This window comes from Dromaius novaehollandiae, chromosome Z (assembly GCF_036370855.1).
Source record: "Dromaius novaehollandiae isolate bDroNov1 chromosome Z, bDroNov1.hap1, whole genome shotgun sequence".
Taxonomy (NCBI): Eukaryota; Metazoa; Chordata; class Aves; order Casuariiformes; family Dromaiidae; genus Dromaius; species Dromaius novaehollandiae.
This window is the reverse complement of record NC_088132.1, coordinates 83,742,710-83,762,422: the sequence shown is the minus strand read 5'-3', so window position 1 is coordinate 83,762,422 and position 19,713 is coordinate 83,742,710.

Here is a 19,713-nt window from a genome sequence, read left to right as displayed (position 1 = left end):
CAGAATACCAATACGTCTTTCATTCATATAAATGACAAGGAATGCCATTCTGCACATGGGGAACAAATTGCAAGGTTATTGAATCAGCAAAGCATAACATTATTTGTAAACGGTGCCATACTGGAGAATTATAGGGGGATTTTTTTTGGCATTATTTGATAACTTACAAAAATATTTGGTCCTTAGCTCAAGCTGTGGGACAGGATAAATAAGAGAACAGTCTTTCTGCTAAATGACACCAGTGTTCTGTGCTCAGCATTGATTAACTTCTTTTAATATGAACTGTATCAAAAATACTGGAGAGGAAATACTTTTCTATTCTGTTTGGAAATCTTTAGCTTTGCGTTGTTACAACAGATGGCTGTTTTAATTCACCAGGGACAGTTCAGACACGTTAAACATCTTTATGCTTTGATTTGTTATAACATACCTACTCTTAATAACAAAATAGTATCTCAGAGTCTTGGTGTTAGGAGTGTGTCGGGATCGAAAGGTGCCAAGTGCTCTAAACATCCAAACAAATGTTTACAGTCTAAATATAGGAGTCAGCAGATGGATAGAGTCAGTTAGAAAATCATAGGAAAAGCATGAGATGACACGAACACGAATGATCTCAATACACTAGCGGCCTAATCACCCTTTTCCAGTTGAGTGCTTTCAGAATTTGAATTTTCTTTTATTTTAAAGTTTTGATTCATGATGCTGTAAATCTTCTGCATTCTGAACTCGATTTGTCTTGCTGATGCTGCAGCAAAAGGAGTAAATAAACTCAAGCATCTGTGCAGATACACAGTGTGTTTGCATGCTATGCATTAATTCTATAAAAAGCTCCATAAAGCAAAGTATATTGAATATTACATAGGCTTATTCTGTAATGTTCACTGTGCCAAAACATTGATAAATTCTGTTGTTATGCACTCATAAATCTCAGCAAATTAGGCGGAGAAACATTCTGAGCGTAGTGCCACATGTTCTTGCTTTCTCTGGCCTCTTCTAGTGCCCTCCGGTGGGAATGGAGTACCTAAGAGAATTTTATCCAAATAGTCTCTTCCATTTTTAATGTAGCTTGAGATCTTTCCTTCGTATTTTTTTAAATCCAGTTTTCTGGCAAACACCACTGCAGTAACAGTTGAGCAAGGACTTTACAATATTGCTGGTTAAACTAAATTGGCTGATTTAAAACTTCTTGCTACTCCTGCTTTAAAAAAGTAATAGTCAGGGTTTTTGGAAGTTATCTTTGAATGCTGAACTCTGCAAGGATCCCAATTTGCATCAAGTGCTGGGAAATTGCCTGCTTTAAATCAGGCTCTTCCGTAGGTGTCTCTGGTGATCTGTCTCCTCCAGCCTGTGGAAAACCAGTGCATCAAATGGATCAACCGTTCTTTAATTCATGCAAGACAATTTTATTTATTTATTTATTTTTTAGTAAGCATTTCCATTTCTGTTTTGAGATTTCCATCCTGATTATTGACCTGTTTACACACAGCGTAATTCCTGCTGCGGTGGGACTTGCCCTCTGGGTTTAACAAGCTTGTTCCTTTCTTAAAAGTGAGCTCGTCCGTGCGTCTATCTGACACGGATGCGGAGCTGGATTCAGCTTCCTCCCCTTCTGCTGACTTCATTTTCTGAATGTAAAGTAGCCCTGAGGGTCGTTTCTTTGATTCATTCAGTTAACCTCTAGCTTAATAAATCTTTATTGCTTCTCCTGTTGTCCTGTTTTTTGGTATTAAATGGATTTATATGTCCTCCTGAGATTTTTCTGGGAAAAGCCTTATGTCTTTATGTTTCATATAAAGTTTGTCTGAATCAAAGCCCCTTCATTCTCCCATTTTTGACAAATGCCATAATTTACTTCAACCAAACCACTCTATTATTTTATCATGGTGCGCCTGAACTCTCTTGAACTTCAGCTGTCTCTTTTTGCACAGAAATAAATATCATCCTCTTTTTGTAATTGTAATAGTGACTTATAGCATAATTTTTGTGCTTTGTTCTTTGCCTTATAGAAAAGAGCTGTACCAAAACCAGCCCCCCAAAACCCACCCGAATGTTTCCTATTGGCATTTCATGCCACTGTTGGGATGTAGTAGAAACAGTATGTCCTGCGGTGAACTTCTACAGCTCTGCTCAAAAAAATTGCCACTTGGCAGGTGCCAGGTCCTGTTAAACACTGCGGACTGGGTTCGTGCTGGACACACGCTGAAGCGGTCACTCTGGGTCTGATGGAAGCAAACTGGGCGCAGCAGCTGGAGAGCGTATTTGATAGATCTGAAGATTTTCAGGATCATTCCCAAGCATCCCATCCTGACATTTCCTACCACGATCATTCCCAGGCATTCCATCCCATTATTTCCTATCAAGCGGTCTATTTTTCAGCTTCCAAAATGTGTGCAACCTCAATGGACAGCATTTTGCATTTTCCCTTCCCTCCAGCTCCCACGTGCTGCCTGGGACAGCAGCGGCTGCAGCCCGGTAGCGGTGGCCGATCACCTCCCCTGGGAGCGCAAATCCTGCTGCCTGGCGAGATGCCCTATCTCCTGTGGTGAGACTGCATCCCAGAGGCAGAAAGTCAGGGGACAAAGAGCGAGGAGATGAATAGAGAGTTTAAGGTAAAAATCTGTTTTTTTAAGAAAAAGAAAAAAAATTAAAAAACTGTTTTTCCGCTCAGAATAATCCACTTTTTTGGAAGTCTAGCTCTAGGCATGTCTTACTTTCAATGGTGCTTTTTTTTTTTTTTTTTTTTTTTTTTTTTTTTTTAAGATGTCTGCTCTGCATATTGGATCTTCTTTATTTTTCCCAATTGATTCCTAGAGCTCCCTTTCTCTCTACCTATCTGCCAGCTGACATTTAGATGCACATGGATGTTTTTTATTATGCTTAGCTATATCACTCATTAATCAGTAGTTTGGACTGAACAGTCTGTTTCTCTTGTGTTTAATCTGGAAGTGACATTAGCAATGATTCAGATCTTCAGCTGAGGAGCTATTTCCATAGGAATAAACACAGAATTTGCCACAGTTGGGATCACAGAGATGGGCTTGTGGCTTTTCAACTTATACCAGAAGTATTTATTTAAATATCATGAATGATTTAGCTTTCTGTGTTTATGGCATTGCATGAATTGAAAAGCTCATTCCTTACAATACTGAGTTGTTAGTTTTTTCTCTCCCATTTTACCATAAGCTATTATTCCTATCATGCCCATTACCATCTTTTTCTTTGTTCTTCTTTTGCTTTTACGGAACTCTCCGTAAGGAATTTAACAGTAACACAAAACTTTTTACGTTTTTTTTTAACTAGCAAAGTATTATTTAAGTGTGACTTTCAGTGAGATATTTGATGTAGAGAGCAATGTAGTAGATTTTAAAAGCTGCCATTGAATTTTAATTGAATGATATAATAAATCCATCATCACATACACAGAGAGATGCCATAAAAGTGAAATAGAATTAGATTCAGCTGGTTGGATGAATCTCGCAGGGTTTCCGAAGTCAGGTTTCGTGAAGTCACCAGCCCTTATTTTGTCTTCTCAAAATTTGTCTGAATTCAAAAATCTCCTGTAGTTTAAAGTGACAAGACTATTCTCTTCATTTAATTCAGTAAAATGCTGCTGAAGTTCATGGGGCTGAGCCAGTTTGTGCCCAGTGAGATCTGACCCTGTTTTGTTTCCCAAAAGACATTCAGTTTTAAAATGGTATGATTTTTTTCCCCAAGCGAAGGACAAGCCCATGCTCTTTTGGTTTGTTATCACCTATTACATTGCCGTGGTGTGCTCGGTGTCCTCAGCAGTTTTCAGTCTCAGGCCCTGAGGCTACGGGGCAGTTCACAGAACCAGGAGGGAAAATGCCCTGGATTTGATTGCAGGTTCATACGCTGCAGTGAGATCATAACATACGGAGAAATACGAGATATGGAAGGATTGTGAAAGCAGGATGCAGCTCAGGGGATCCATTAAGGCAAAATGGGGCATGGAAGGATCTTTTCCACCCACCAATGCACTTGGAGGACTAGCAAACACACTCTTTACCGAAGTGACTAATAATTTTGGGTTGTCTTCCCTTCTCATACCCTAAGTGACTCTGAAAGTCGAGAGAAAGATTCCATGTAGTCTTTGAAAAACAGGTCCCAGATAAACCATTTCAGATTGAATAACCAAGATCACTAACATCTCTTGAACCTTTTGACCCAGATTCATGTGGTCTATTTAGTTTTTCATTATCCTTTATTCTTTTTCTCATTTTCCTCTCTTTATCCACTTTCTTTTTATTCATCATCTTCTTTACCAACATCTTTGTTTGATGTTCACCTTTACACAGTAAAATGGGAACCTAGCTGATTGCAAATTGGAGTCATTTCTTCAAACTCACGGTGCTTGTAGGGATGTGAAATCAGGCCACAAATATTTTTTCCTATCCTTGCTTGCATTATATCACTTCTAGTAGATATTTGATGTTACCATAACGTACAGTAGTTACCAAAAAAAAGCCATTTACGATGTCATGTGAAATGCCTCAGCACTTTTCAGATCAAAAGTAGGAAATAATTGCACCATTTTGCATTCTGTAGTGTTGTAAATCGTGGTGAATGCTGGCATTTTAATGGCAGGCATCTTAAATTTGGACAGAACAAAAATGCAAATAGGAGAGGTCTCTTAATGAGATCATGAATTTTCTTTCTCTGGAATGTTTGGTTAGTGATTTACTTTAAACAATAAAGAAGCTTCAGACTTTGACTTCGTGCTCCATAACCGGTCATTTAACATCGAGCAAAAAAAAAAACCCACACACTTCATTAGTGGTTAGTAGTAATTAGTAATTAATAATTTGTGCTTGCACAAACAAATACCCACAGTTTCCTTCCTGAAGATTTTATACATGCAAAGACTGATCTAGCTTATATTTGCAGTTTAAAGCTGGCACAATGAAGGAAACAGTAGACAAGATAGGGAAAGAACAGTTGCACCGACCAGCCCGATATGGTGACTCAGGCAGCTTGTATGTGTTGCTTGGGCCATAACATAAAACAAACAAAAAATCCTTTCATTTATTAAAAAAAAACAAAAACAAAAAAAAAACAAAAAAAAAAAAACAAGGCCTTTCACTTTAATTAGTTTATGCTATCCTTGAAAGATGAATTCTTTTTTTTTTGGAGGAGGAGCCTGAAATAGGAAAAGTCAGATTTCTTTTCATGGATGGTATAAGCGTAGCGGAGGACACTAGAATCAAAGAATAAGATACTGGAACGGGGACCAGAGAGGCTGTGGGATGCTCATCCCTGGAGACCACTAAAACTCTGCTGGATGAGACCCCGAGCAACTTGAACTAATTGGCCCTGCTTTGAGTATAACTGATTCTAACCTTAGAATAAGTCAGACTGGAAGGGACTCCTGGATGTCCAACCCGTCCGGTCCAACCCCCTGCTCGGAACAGAGCCAACTTCAAGATTAATCATACTGCTCGGGATTTTGTCCAACTGAGTTTTCAAAATTTCCGAGGCTAGAGAGTCCGTTCTTGTAAACACATACTTGTAAACACAAACTCTTTACGAACTAGCTGTATGAAACAAGTCTGTTTCTGTCCAGTAGAGAGAAATAATACGCTCAGGCCCATTCCCTATCACCGAGTCAGTCCATCACCACAAGGAATTCTCTGTTACCTTCAAAGACTCCTACCAAATACTGTACCCTCTTGCAACAGCCATTACATAAGTTCACTTATTTGCCAAGAAATAGCAACAACCAAGGTACTTCGCTAATTAGACATTTCTGTCTTTTGCTTTTGACATTTACATCAACTTGAAATTTTGCAGACTAGATTACTGAAAGAATTTTAAATGAATGTTGTAGTGATTAAGCATGGAAGATGAATACTAATGCATTTCAAACTGGGTTAGTGCCATAATGAATTTAACATATCTAGTTTTAAAGTGGACTAATTAACAATTAGAAAAGTCACAAGTGAAACTTATTTATATCTGTACTAAAAAAAAAAAAATTACATACCTCAGACCCCCCACCTCCTCAGATTTGGAGCAGCCAAGTTCATCGCTTGGGACTTGGTGGGAAGCAGCTTCTTCGCTCTTCCACGTTGTCCACAGTCTGGGATTTTCTCCTCCTCAGGGATCCACCGGGGTGTCAAGACCCCTCCGTAGCCCTTTTCCCGGCTATGGGAAGTCGATGGGAAGAGCACTTAGACAGACGGTCTGCTGCAATGTGTGGTTTGTGGCTGCACCTGGATTTGTGACCCCTCCTCAGGTCGAGGAGCTGTGGCCTGCAGGAGAGAGTGCCCGTGGGCGAGGCAGTGCCCAAGAGCAGCTCTGGGCTCTCGAACTGGGCCGGCAAGAGTCGTCCAGATCCATCCCCTCCTCTGGGCCGAGGAGAGGGACATTTTGCAAAGAATAACAGATGGAGGGGCCCACTGACCAAGAGAGGGTCTTCCTTCCTCCTAGGGCTGCCTTGGACCTGTGGGCTGCCTGCGAACCCAAAAACTCCCTGTTGGCCCCAGGGAATTTTAGCTCTTTCTCTCAACTTTTGCAACCCATAGTGGCAAGTTGGCTGCTTCCCTTTGTGTTTACAGGACAATGAAAAATATTCTCTTCTATTCAAACAGAGCAGAAAGGGACGGGAGAGGCGACACTCCTTTTGGACTGCAACATTTCTGACGGGTGAAAACTGCTGCATCCCAGAGGGGATTAGCACAGCATTAGCTTACTTGTCAAATACAAGTGTCGGGTTAATTTTGTGCCTAGCTTGATATTCAGAAAGTATAAGCTTTTATACTAAGATCCCTAGGAAGGTTCCTCTGTGCGTATTTTAATTGCCAGGGAAATGGATCTGTCTGTCTATGTATCCTGGAGAGTGTGTGAAAGAGAGTTTTAAATAAATATCTTCTATTCATCGTTTTATTTACAGGTTTAGGGATTGAAAGGACCACAGGGATCGGTTCCTAGACTAACTGTTTAGAAAACACAGGCCAGAAAACTTCACTCAGCAATTTCTTCATCAAGCCTGTAGGAGGGTAGAATGACCCAAAAATTGCAGCAATTTGTGAGCACACAAAGTGCAGTTGGCTGGAAACGAATGAGAAGGAAAGAGGAAATATATTTCAATTTGCCAAGTCGAGGGAAATACTGCAGGATAAGGAACCTGCGCTAATGCTGGATTTAAAAGTAAACAGGGTAAGCATATTTTAAATTTTTGTCTAAAAGATTAAGATTTAATTTGTGACATGGGTAAATTGGGATCCAGCCCTCTGACTCACCCTTAGGCCCATTAACTTACACAAGGTCCCCTGTGACGTGCCCCTGGGCTCACCTGCCTAGGAGGATCTCCACCTGCCCCAGACACCTTCTTGCCTCCCCACAGGTCTTTTGCAGCCCTGATGCCTTTCCCAGCTCACTTCAGTTCCCTTTCCCAGCAAGGATTCTCCTTGGCTCCAGTTTTCAGCCGTCTTGTCACTTAAGCATCATGGAAATCGGAACACATGAGGTGGGAACAGCAGCAAATATAGTTATATTTAGTGGTATACAAGTTTGCTTGCAATCTGATTTTAACCTGTAAAGTTGCAATTAAATTCTAGAACAGCTGAAAGTAGTAACAGCAGGAAATTTCGAGGAGTTTTATACCTCAGTCATGAAATAATCTGCTGAATTATTTACTCTCAAAGATGACTTTTCTTCAGCAAAATTTGCTGAGGGACATTCATTTCAGTTAATACTTTGTAATGAAAACAGTTTGTCTTCAAGGGGAAGCAAACAATATTGTCAATACTTTCAGCCATCCCATTTGGCTCTTGAGCACTAATCACACGGTATTTTCCAGCATGGTCTAGCCTCCCATCCGAAGGCACTCATCGCTTCCCAGGAGCTGCTCAGCAGCGATGGCATTGGGTTGTGGCAGAGTAGTACTTCTGAATCTGAGGGGAAAAAGGGTTTTCACAAGATATGTGAATGACCGGAGCTCGGATGTAAGTATTGCAGAGATATAGGGACACTGGAGAAAATGTGAAGCTACTGGAGAGAGACTTGAACTTCATGGGAAAGGGAAGCAGAGCCCATAAGGTTGTAAAACCCAAAACTGCCCCTCACGACTTTATTTATATGAATACCACTGAAGTGGGAAAATAACATTTATTGATATGAGCCCATATCATCTTATATTCTCTCAAAATTCACTTACACATAATTTTTACGTAATTCATTTTTGCTGTAAGTGATTTTTGTTATAATTTTACTGGAATTTTTATACTCATATTCTTTTTCAAATCATATATTTTCCTCTGTGTTGATTTTGTGTGTGTGTTTGTGTAAAATCCTTTCAAATTTTTTTATACATTAATCTAAAGCATGTGATAAACCACATTTCCTTTCCTTTCCTGTCTTAGTGGACAGATTTTTGGGAGGGAAAAGAAAGTTTTGACAACACCAGGAGAAAAGAAATTCGGGTAAATGGAGAGAAAACGTGATCTTAGATAAATGCTGAATATTTTCTCATGGATCCTGTGACTCGTTCTGAGTAAAGCAAAAGGCTCGGGGGGTTCCTCAGACGGATGGGTGGCTGCTAGTTGGCCAATGTGCAGTTGGGCATGTGCAACCAGCAGGTTGGTGGCTCTTAGTAAGCAGAGAAGTGCCAGGAGGTCCGTACGTGCTCGCACTGGGTTTGTAAAGTGATGTTCAGGAGGGTGGGAGTTGAGGGAAAGGGGAGAAGTTTCTGAAGATCCTGCTGTCAGTGCTTGTGCTTCTGGTTTCCCAAGATGGCAGGTGGGGAAAAGGGTTGGACAACATGGTCATCCACCGAGGGAATGCAGCTGAGGTTCAGGAGGCAAGTCACGGCATTTGCAACTTCTTGTTAACTTCTGTTTCAGAGATGTTAAGAGGGGAGACAGTTCCTAGGACAAATTTTCACTTCTTTGTAAAAATTCCTCCAAAATCTTCCACCAAAAATTAAACATTGCTCTTGGGAAAATGGAAGTGAAAATATTTAGTCTTCAGTTGGCTCAAGTATTTTCCATGGTCACGCTAAATTTAATTGTTCTGGCTTGGATGAGTTTTATGTAGTATTTTCCCTCTTCATTCCCTCAAGGGTCATCAATTGAGAACATTGAAAGGAAAGGTCTAGATATTTCCAAATTTAAAGTTTGGGGTTTCAGCCCAAAACAAACAAACAAAAAAAATTAGTGTTTGAGATGCTTGCAAATAATATACATTTCCTATCAAAAGCAAACCCTTTCCCAGAAAAGTTCATTTAATTAATGAAAAAGTGCTGTATAAAAAAAGAATCAGTTTCAACAGAGATTTTCTGCTAGGCTACTAAAGAGCTTAAGCAGTTGTTTTAAATACAAAAGCATATAGTTCACATCTGTAAGAATGATCATGCTTTCTTACCTCATCTAGCAACAGATATCCTCTTTGTATGATCAAGTTATTCATCGTTTACTTTTCCCATTAAAGTAGCACTATATATCAGTTAATGTATTTTAGCTCTGTACCTCCATCTTCTTTTTTATATCTGAGAACGCAAACTATACCAAGTTAGAAAGTAGATAAACCGCAGAATAATTCCTCTTGTACTGTGCGTATTCACATTGCGTTTCAAAGAAAAATATATTCATGATATTCAGAATTGATTAATTATGCCTTACCAGGTGACCTGCATGGTTTTTCCCCTTAAATGGGGTCACAGTCTAATAAAATGATTAACCATTTTTAGTATACAGAGTGTGTGTGTGTGTGTATATATATAAAAATAGATGTTTAAAAATATATTATATAGTAAGTCACTTGAAGCCACTGAAGGCCGCTCAACTTGGTGGATACTTACAAGTGAAGTTAAATGATGAACAGAATAACAACTGCAAAATGGGCTAGGTATTATCTGAAATATTATCTGAAATATTATTAGCAGAATTACAATATTAATGGAGGTTTGTCAATTAACGAAATCATTCTGGTTGTCCAGCTGCTCCCAAAGAGCAAACCATCTATTTGGAGATTTGTCTAACCAATGTGGGCCTAAGGTGGAAGGAGTGCAGAAAGAAAGCCAGGCTACAAAGAAGGGATAATGTCAGCAGAAGACTGGGAGGTCCCACAAAATTCCCTCTTAAAATAACCCTGAAAGCCTTGTTTTGCAGAGAGCTGCGTGGACGGATGCGTGTTTGCATTAGCTGTTTGCACAGTTAAAGGAGGCAAACGTTTTTCTCTTTTTATTTCATTTTATTTGTCTTAGGGAGCACCTTTTGGCTCAAGATAATTTTATCTTTAGGTTTGCTTTAGCAACACAATTTAAAAAGTCATTTTCATGATATAGTTTGTTTTCTGTATCCTTGACTACAGAATGTATCGGCTAGTCTCATGTTTGTCAGAGGGTATAGATAGGTAGATGGAAAATCTTAAATGGTGACAGCAGATGTGGACTTTCAGAATAATGATAGTGGTCTCCAAAGATTATTATAATAATCAGTTCATTATGGGAGGTTATCAGAACTGGTTACTATTATCATTGCTAATAGCATTATCCTTTTTCAGTCCCTGCGTGCAGGCCAATACTCTTGCCTGTCACTCAGGCCTGTAACCTGGCATCATCCTCGTGGTCTGCAGCTCCTCGCATCCAGGATGCGTCTAAATCCTGCCAGTTCTTTCTGCGTAACAGCTCCCAGAGCCTTGTTCAAGCCTTCCTCATCTTGTCTCTTGATTACTGAAGCACCCTTCCTTTATTCAGACCCGTTCAGAACAACGTCTCAAAGAACGTTTTCCCTCTCCATCATTTTAACCATGTCACAACTCTTGTTTTATCCCTCTGGAGAGCAGGGGAGGGGAATTGTGTGTGTATTTTTATGTCCGTTCGTGGCCAGCCCAAATGTATCAATCACTGAGGAGATAAAGATCAAAAAAGGAGCAAATGATTTAAACTGGCAGCCAATTCTGGCAGAAGATCAAATGAATGTAAATTCTTTGTGAAAGACTGGAAATTAGATGTTTTCTAACTACACGAGGTGTAAAGTTCTGGAACAGGCTTTCGAACACATTAGTGGGGAAAAATATTTTATGCTGGAGCTTATTATGTTTATGAAGGCAATTCTATGACAGCCTTCCTGGAGTCAGAAAATTAAGCTTGTGATCTGCATCATTTGGCAGCAGATTCATTGGCATCTTTATTTAAAGACCCAGTTGTTGTTTGTTTGCACATCATCTCGGTTCTATCAATCATGTGCTGCAGGGTTTCTGCTGGTCTTCTGCAGAGGCTGAGCAGAATATTTTTCCATACCGATGCCCCCCCCCCCGACCTGTGAAATGGGGAGAATGGGGTAGGAGAAAGAGGGAAGGAAGCTGCCCTGTGACTGAGTGGGGAATAGAGATAGGAAGTAAGTCAGGATGCACTGGACCTCCCAAGGGTATTAATACCCAATGGTACTAACATCTCCTGTGTGCCTGGTTCAGGAGATTTACTTACTTAACCAATCGCTCAGTCTGAGGTCAGGAAGGAACAATTTAGAAGGCATTGGGGTTTTTCTGCCTTCTTTTGAAGCATGGGACACGGCCCATGCCCAAGACTCATCTGGGTGTTTTGCTTAATAAATTTCCTGCTGCGCAAGGACTTACTTGTCGTTTCCATTCATCTCCCTCACCTTCCTCCTGTAGCAAGTTGTAGCTGTGCCTTTTTCTTTTTTGCTATGCTTCATCATTTATTAGAGTTATTGATATAAATATTAGGGGAAAAGATTTTGCAACGAGGGCTGTGAAACACTGAACCAGGGGTTCAGAGAGGCTGTGAAATCTCCACCCGGACATACTAAAAGCTGTTATATCCCTGAGCAACCTGATCTAGCTTTGAAGTTGGCCCTGCTTTGAGTGGAGGGATTAGGCAAGATGATCCCCAGAGGTCCTTCCAGCCTGAATTATTCCATGATTCTGTAGAACTGCAGACTGTATGATCCATGGTGGATGGGCATGTGTGACACGGACATCAAGTGGACACCTATGAACTACCCGACATTTACTCCTAGCTGGGAAGACCAGAAGTTGCAAATCCAGTAGTCCCCCTCTCCCGTATTCCTACACACCTCTCCTTTGTTGATGAAATCTCACTTTAACTTCAAGGTAAGTTGTGACGCCGCATATCATATAGTATCCTTTCTATTCACTGAATGATTGAGCAAAACTTCTAAGAGAGTTTTAAAATGGTAGCAATAAGTAGCAGAGAGCAAATAGCATGCTTATAATAATAATTTGAGCTAAGATTATGAACAAGCAGAAAACTGTACATGAATAGCAAATAAGGTTACGCTGTGTATCAAAGCAGGTGGAGTTTCCCACTTCTGTTCGATAAAATATTTGGAAATCAAATTTAACCTGTAATGCTTCAAAGTACATTTTTGAAAATTTTGATCAATTCTAGCTTTTAACAGATAATAGTTTCTAGGTGTTGAGCAGGCGCTGTGGCTCGTCAGTGGATTTCTGCATGATGATAAGTGCTGAATGTAATCAAAAACAGAATAAAATATTTTTGCTTATTCATATTTTCCCCTAAGGCTACTGGATGCATTCCTTGGTTACCAGGACTGAAGTGTGGGAATTAAGACACGTTCTTATAATTGAACAAGATTGAAATTATTAGAATTTCAGCCTTCTCTGATACTTACCAAGTAATGTAGCCTTGATTTTAATTTCATAGTCTCTATTACATTTTTAGACAAAGATTTTCAAAGAGATCTAGAAGTTAGGGTCCTTAAAAATACTGAACTTCATCAAAATTTTTATCTGCAATATTTTGAAAATCTCAGCCTAAATCATTGTTTTAGCCCTGCCTTTAAACAGGTCCTACACAGTTCTTTAATAATTAAAAAGCAAAACTCTTCATAATTTCAGAAGCATGGTTGTAATTTGGGTTCAAGGAAGTAGGGGTTTGGCAAAATTACTTTTTCAACTTTCTATCTCTGATTATCTTTAGCACACGTCATTTACAGGAATATTGTGCTTCCTAGTGATGTATTTTATCTGCTTTCTGTCCTGGACTTTAATTCCAGGCTAATGCTCACATTTTCAACCTATTCAGCATAAAAGTGGTCTTATTGTGGACTCTACTCAGCCAATTTGCCTGAAGGTCAGCCTGAATATCGTTAAAAGAGCTCTCTCTTCCTCTCAATAAGTTCTTAGCTGGAATAATTAGGTCCCCTTCCTTGAAAAAGCAACCTTAGGGGAAATTCAAGGAGAGAACATCTCTGTAAGCTTCTGCTTTGTGTCATCATTCTGATGAGAGGAGAACCTTGAGCTCCTATTTAAAAGGTCACAGGTCTTTCTCTAATAGCAATTACAAATTAGACTAGACTAGTGAAACTTGAAAACATCCATACTCACACCCTATTGTCCACATTGGTTCCCAGCCTTTGATGGAAACATGAAGATGCTCAAGCATAGCTTTTCTATAGCTGGAAGTTGCTCTTGAAAGGTCAATTAGGGCCCAAAGGTAAGGGTGCCACCAAGAGAATATTGCGAATGACTGCTTTAAATTTGCTTTTCTTTCTTAACTGGTTGACAAAGTGCCCTTCTTCCCCTTTCGGTTCTCGCACAATGGATACCGACCAGAACCTTCTCTGCTTCCCATCACGAACTGTAGTGTGCCTTCACAGTAAGTTTCCATGGAAAGAAGTGACACCTCTCAATTCCTTCACCCACCAAACCAAATTTAGACCTATATTTAGAGAGTGTGATGAACAGGTACCTGATAAGGTGGAAAGGCTTCCTCCAGCTAGCTCAAAATTCTGGAATTACATTCACAGCTTTTTGTATAAAAATTATTTCCAGGCTGTCAACATTCATAAACATGAATGAGGTCAGTTAGACCAGGACATTGTAAATAATACCGAAATTCCTTATTGGTGATGGCAGTGTCTCATTGATTCACAGACCTCTTTGTATTTCTTCACTTTGGGTGTCACGTTTGTGCTAAATTAGAGCGGTTCAAGGGCACTTGAGGATATTGACTGGAAATATGTTCTTGCAGGAAGTGGGAGAAGTGCAAGGGATACAGAATCTGTTAAAGTGCAAAGCATATTAGCATTGTTCATTGCTGGACATATCTGGTAGCAGAATATCACTGCTGGTCTGCAATATCAGCGTTAGGAAATTGCATCCGATCCTTAATACAAATATCATGCCCGTGCCATTGTGGAACATGGCAGAAGAATACCAAATCCATTCAAGGACTTTGCAGGACACAGCAGTATGGAACAAGCTCAAATATTAGCAAATGATGTAACAGAAACTTCAGTCTGCAATGACATTTTTCTTAATATGTATCTAAAAATGTATGCTGGGAGAAAAATTGAAAAATTTTTCAATTTTCCCGTTTGGCAGAAAGATAAGTAGAGGCAGATGAACCAGCTACTATCTTCTAGTGCTGTTCCATGCCCTTGAATAAGGGATGCAAGATACAGCAGAAATTGCCTGTATGGGTTCCATCCATACATTTTCCAATTTTGTGACTGTGCTCAGGAACAACAGAGAAAATAAATACACAGATGACAGACTATCCTTTTGCAGTCAGCAGGTAATGGACATAACCAATATACACACATCAAAAACTTGTCTTAAATATACCTGGGATAACAGGGAGATATGTTTAGCGAGGCTGAACTTCTGGTGTCTCAGTTCAGCAAGCGTTCTGTCTAGATTCTTAGCCAAATCACCATTTCTGGAAATCCTGTGGGGGTAGAATTTGTTGTGATAAGCAGTTTCTGAATATCTGGATCTAGATTAGGCTTATTATAACTATTATTATTATTATTTTGTTTCCTATAAAAAAATAGGCAGATGAAAATGCATAAACACTGAAAATCAAGGACATTGTGTAAGTAAGAAATCAGTCTTTAATTCAACAGATTTTTTTCATGTACAGCTAATTGCATGCACACTTGCGGACATAAATTATCAATATTTAGGAATGGCACTGTCAAGAAAATCAGACTACTGGAAGCTTTTGCCATGTAAACACAAAGGTAACTGAAGTAAATCAGCTAAATTTGTGAAATCTATGCACATAAAGGTTTGTAGGAAAACCGAGCATCTTCAAGAGGACCAGAAAGAAGTTCTGGGGAACTACAGGCTTGTCACCCTACCCTCAGTCCCTGGGAAGGTTGTGGAGCAAATCCTCATAGAAGCCTTTTCAAAGCATGTGAAGGGCAGGAAGGGGACTGGGAACAGTCAGCATGGATGTACCAGAACCAAATTTTGTCTGACCGAAGTGATTGTCTTCTGTGATGAAACGATGGCTCCGTGGGTAAGGGAATAGCAGCTGACTATATACAGCTGGGCTTTAGCAAAGTCTTGAAGACAGTTTCCCGTAGTATCCTCGTAGCCAAAGTGGTGAGATACGGAATGAATAGTCATACAAGAAGGTTGGTGGACATTCCTTGAACGGTGGGCCCAAAGTGTGGTGATCAGTGGTATAAAGTCCAGCGGGTGCCTGGTCACTAGTGACAGCACTGAGGGGTTGATGCTGGAATCAGTTCTGTTTCATGCGTTTATTGACAGCCTGGACAATGGGCCATCGTGCACCATCACCATGTTTGTGGATGTTACCAAACGGGGAGAGCACTTGGTAAGCTGGAGAGCAGGGCTGGTATCCAGAGGGCCCACAGTAAACTGGATAAATTGGACAGGAACCTCATGAAGGTCAACAAAGTCAAAGACAAAGTCCTGCCTCTGGGTTGGAGTAACCCCATGCACCATTACAGGCTGGAGACGGTGGAGCCAGACTCTTCTTGGAGGCACAGAGCAGTAAGGTGAGAGGCAATAGTCTGAACAAGGTAAATTCTGACTACGTTCTGATTATGCCATTTGGTCTAATAAAGAATATTTAAGGGGCGTATGTCTGTGGATGATCAGAGCTCAATGATATTATGACATAATTTAAAGTACATTAAAGGAAAACTAAGTCTCACCGAATGAAGGACTTTTGATTTTTACATAAAAGCGTTTTCATTTATGGACAGTAAATTAACTTGATTAAGTAATCAATCCTTAGTTGATTTGCCTTTACTTTCCTGTGTGCGCCTCTGTACCTTTGTGTCTTCATTTACGTTAGCAAATAGTTTCTGTCATCAGGCTGTGCTAGGATGTAAATTCTGGGTGCTGAAAGGAAGTTTGTTTTTTTAAATCGCTGACCAGACAGTGACTACTCTGTTTCTGTCTCAGCAATGGTTTTGGATCAGAAAGTAAGTGGAGATTCATATTTTATTCTTGTTTTGTCCTAGTCAGTTCAGACTCTCTAGACCTGACCGCATGTCAGGCAGTCACTGCTTTCCCTCTACGGCTGTTCCTAGTAAAAGAATTCCCCAATGTGAGGCTACTGCAGTTTTCTTGACCTATCTTCTGTCAGTCCTCCTCATGGAGGAAGGTCATGTCTTATATTGTCATAGGACATATTGTATGAATTCAAGAGAAGGCTGGGATCACAAAAAAGCACCAGATATTACACATTCTTTTGTATCTCCTGAATAAAGATTAAGCAGTGCAGTCACATAAGGTTAGTACCTCTGCAGTCACGGGACTGTGGCAGAATGCAGTATCACTGTTTTCAAATATTACTGCTGGAATGGACCCAAATCAGATGTTTGACTTTCAACAAGGAAAAAGAATGTTACGCTACTTTAAAGCACCTTTTCAATATTTAATTTATTTCTTTTCCCCCCCCCCCCCCTTTTGCTCCCATTGCTTACTAGTTTCAGTTCTTAACTCAGTGTTCCCAGTAGAAAATCTTTTTTTCAGTTCTGTTTCATTGGGTTTTTTTTCCCTTGGCCAAATTCTCACTGGATTATATCACTGTGATTTCAGAGTAAGTCAGGAGGACTCATTCTAGATTTACACTAATTCAAAACTAAATATTAGCTAAAGGGAGATCTAGATTCAGGCTAGTGCAATTTAATGCTTTCCTCTGCTTCGATCAGCTATAGTGATTATTCAGTATCCATGTTTCACTTGTGAATACAGCAGATTTTATATATGAACCTGGCTTACACAGCAGTTGCACATCTAGGCTGGACGCATATGACTGCACTCAGACACCATTTGTACAACAGCGACTGAGCAAATCCATCACCGTACGGGTAACCGGGGAGGACATGTCCCCGTGGGTAGTGCGAATGGAAACGCTGTTATATCTGCCCCTGGACAAAATGCCCTTTCTTGTATTTGATGTAGTTTATTCTCTGGAGCATGTATTTGAACTTTGATCTCGGGGTATTCTTAAAGCTCTTTCCACTTGAATTCTGCCTCAAGACACCTGTGCTTTTCCGTTCTTTGCAGCTCTTCAGTTTTGCAACCGATTGAGCTGTTGTAAGTGTTCTCATCTTCTCAATCTACAAGAGACGCTATCAACAATCTTCATCTTTTTCTTTGTTTGATTTTAGTGTTCAAATCCTCAAATACCTTTCTCCTGTGCCTTTCACATATAATAAAAACTAATACATATACTCCAGGATATGCCAGGCTTTCTCAGGTAAGCCGTGATAGTTGGATTAGTTGCATTTAGAAGGAAAAAGAAAATATGAACTATATTCTGAAGATACAGCACAATTGTTATTTTTTCTTGCAGTACCGCCCACCAGCATTAACAGAGCTCTGATACATTTGTGCATAGCAGTTATATAGTCACAGATAACTTCAGTGAGTAGAGACAAGAGGGAGCTGAGAGAAGACATTAGCACGGTAGGGAAATTAAATAAGTCATCCTGGTATCCTGACACTAATCCTCACTTCTTTGATGTACACGAATCATTGAAGGGCATATTGTCCTGTAAACGCTCTAACCAGGCTCCAAGTTAGCCAGCCGAACACCAAACGTGCTCTGGATCCCGTCTTGGCACGCACAGAGTGCTGTTTCGGTGAGGCCACGTGGCAACGCACCTACCTGGCTTCAGCCCTCACCTTGTTAGGGTCTGGCCAGCAGAAACTGCACGCAGACAGGTCTGCAGGCAAAGGAGAGCTCCACCTCGCTACCGCATCTGTCGTGCATTTCTCCTCAAAAATCCTTTCAGGTAGGGAAGTGCTGTGGTGTCCTCTGCATAGAGGAAATCAGGTTCAAGAACACCACAGCAACATCAATACAGTCTGTGAAGGCAGGTCAGAGGGCCCGTACTTGGTGGGTCAGATGAGACAACCTCACTTGCATCACTTGTACTCACCTAGCATCCCTAATATCTCTCTATCCATGTAATATACCATATCCAATAATACCTTCAGCTCCTGCTTTACACTTGATTTGCAGCAGCCGTGCTGCCTTCTGCTGCTCATGCTGTTATTGCCAGGGATTTTGATCTTAGCAACTTTGGACACAGAGGGCGGATTGGTAGTCATCCATGCTCCAAAGGATGAAGCAAGCCAGTCCATGGTGTAAAGGGTAGTGATGGGAGCTTTAGACACCACCTTAATGCTAGAACCCAAGCAAGGGCACTTCTGACTAGGGCACTTCACCGACTTTCCTTTCTCCTTTCCAAGATCTGCACTGTGCTGCTTTGCAGCAGCTACGTGCTGCTCAACTGGTTTCCCCATTGCCAGGAGGACCATCTTATCCTCCATGTATCTATATATTTGTGTGTGTGTGTGTGTGTGTGATGTTTGGGTGCCTGATAAAAAAAAGGAAACACATTAAAAAGGCATATCATCTTTAATGTATTTATCACCTTAGGATAGACATCAATATAAATACATCATAGACAGCTATAGTGATAAGAAAGCTGCCTGGACAGAACTGTGTTTCGTAATGTTTCTGTCTGCCTCAGAGCATGATGACCTCAGTGGGAAACATCTTATTTGTGTGGAAAAATTTAAGCTAAAAAAATTTCTAAAGAATTAATGGAGTTTGACCATCATTTACATAAATGGTCACTCTTTTGTGTAAAAACAGAGCACTTCTATTCTGCTGTTTAATGAGAATATTACAGGGGAACAAAGGAAATTGCAATCTGTGGAAAAGATAGGATACTTGAGAAATCATTATCCTTCTGTTTAATGCCTGTGTAATGACTAAAGTTGATTATTTTGTCATATAGAATAAGGCAAGAGGCATTATAATTTTATTTACTCATTTGCTGTTTTCTTAAGCTGAGATTTTTCATATCAGTCTTGGGAATTTAGAAATATGTCTAAATTATTAAGAATTAATGAGATATTATTAAGATGTGTCAAAATTCCCTAGACCGTTTTGAAAAACTATACTGCTACTTTTACAGAAATGTGGAAAAAAGACTTTTCCAGAGCTTCTCTCTTTTTTTGTAATTTTAACAACATTTCTTAAATTTCAGAGACAAGAAAAAAGAGGCCAGAATACTTGTTGCAGTACCAAGTGCTGTTTGTCCTGAAGCTAACTGACAGGGCCATGTGAAGGGAAGAACTGGAGTAATTGCTGAAGCTTTAGTTGTTAACTGTAGTGGTGAGCTTCAAAGTGAAGGCTGCGGTGTTAGCAAAGGACAAGTAGAATTGCAGAAGGAAAAGGGCATATTCCAGGTGTGCCTCAAGATACCACAGCTAAGACTTCAATGTCAAGTGGTACCATAGAGAGCTGAAAAGAGAACACAGACATTATGAAGACAGATGTTATGAGGAATAGACAGATGTTGTGAAGAATAGACAGATGTTATGAGAACTATCAAAGGAAGAATCCCAGTCTATCACCATGGCCCTCAAAAGCCTGATGAAGACCGGAGTGGTGAGAGGATCTGG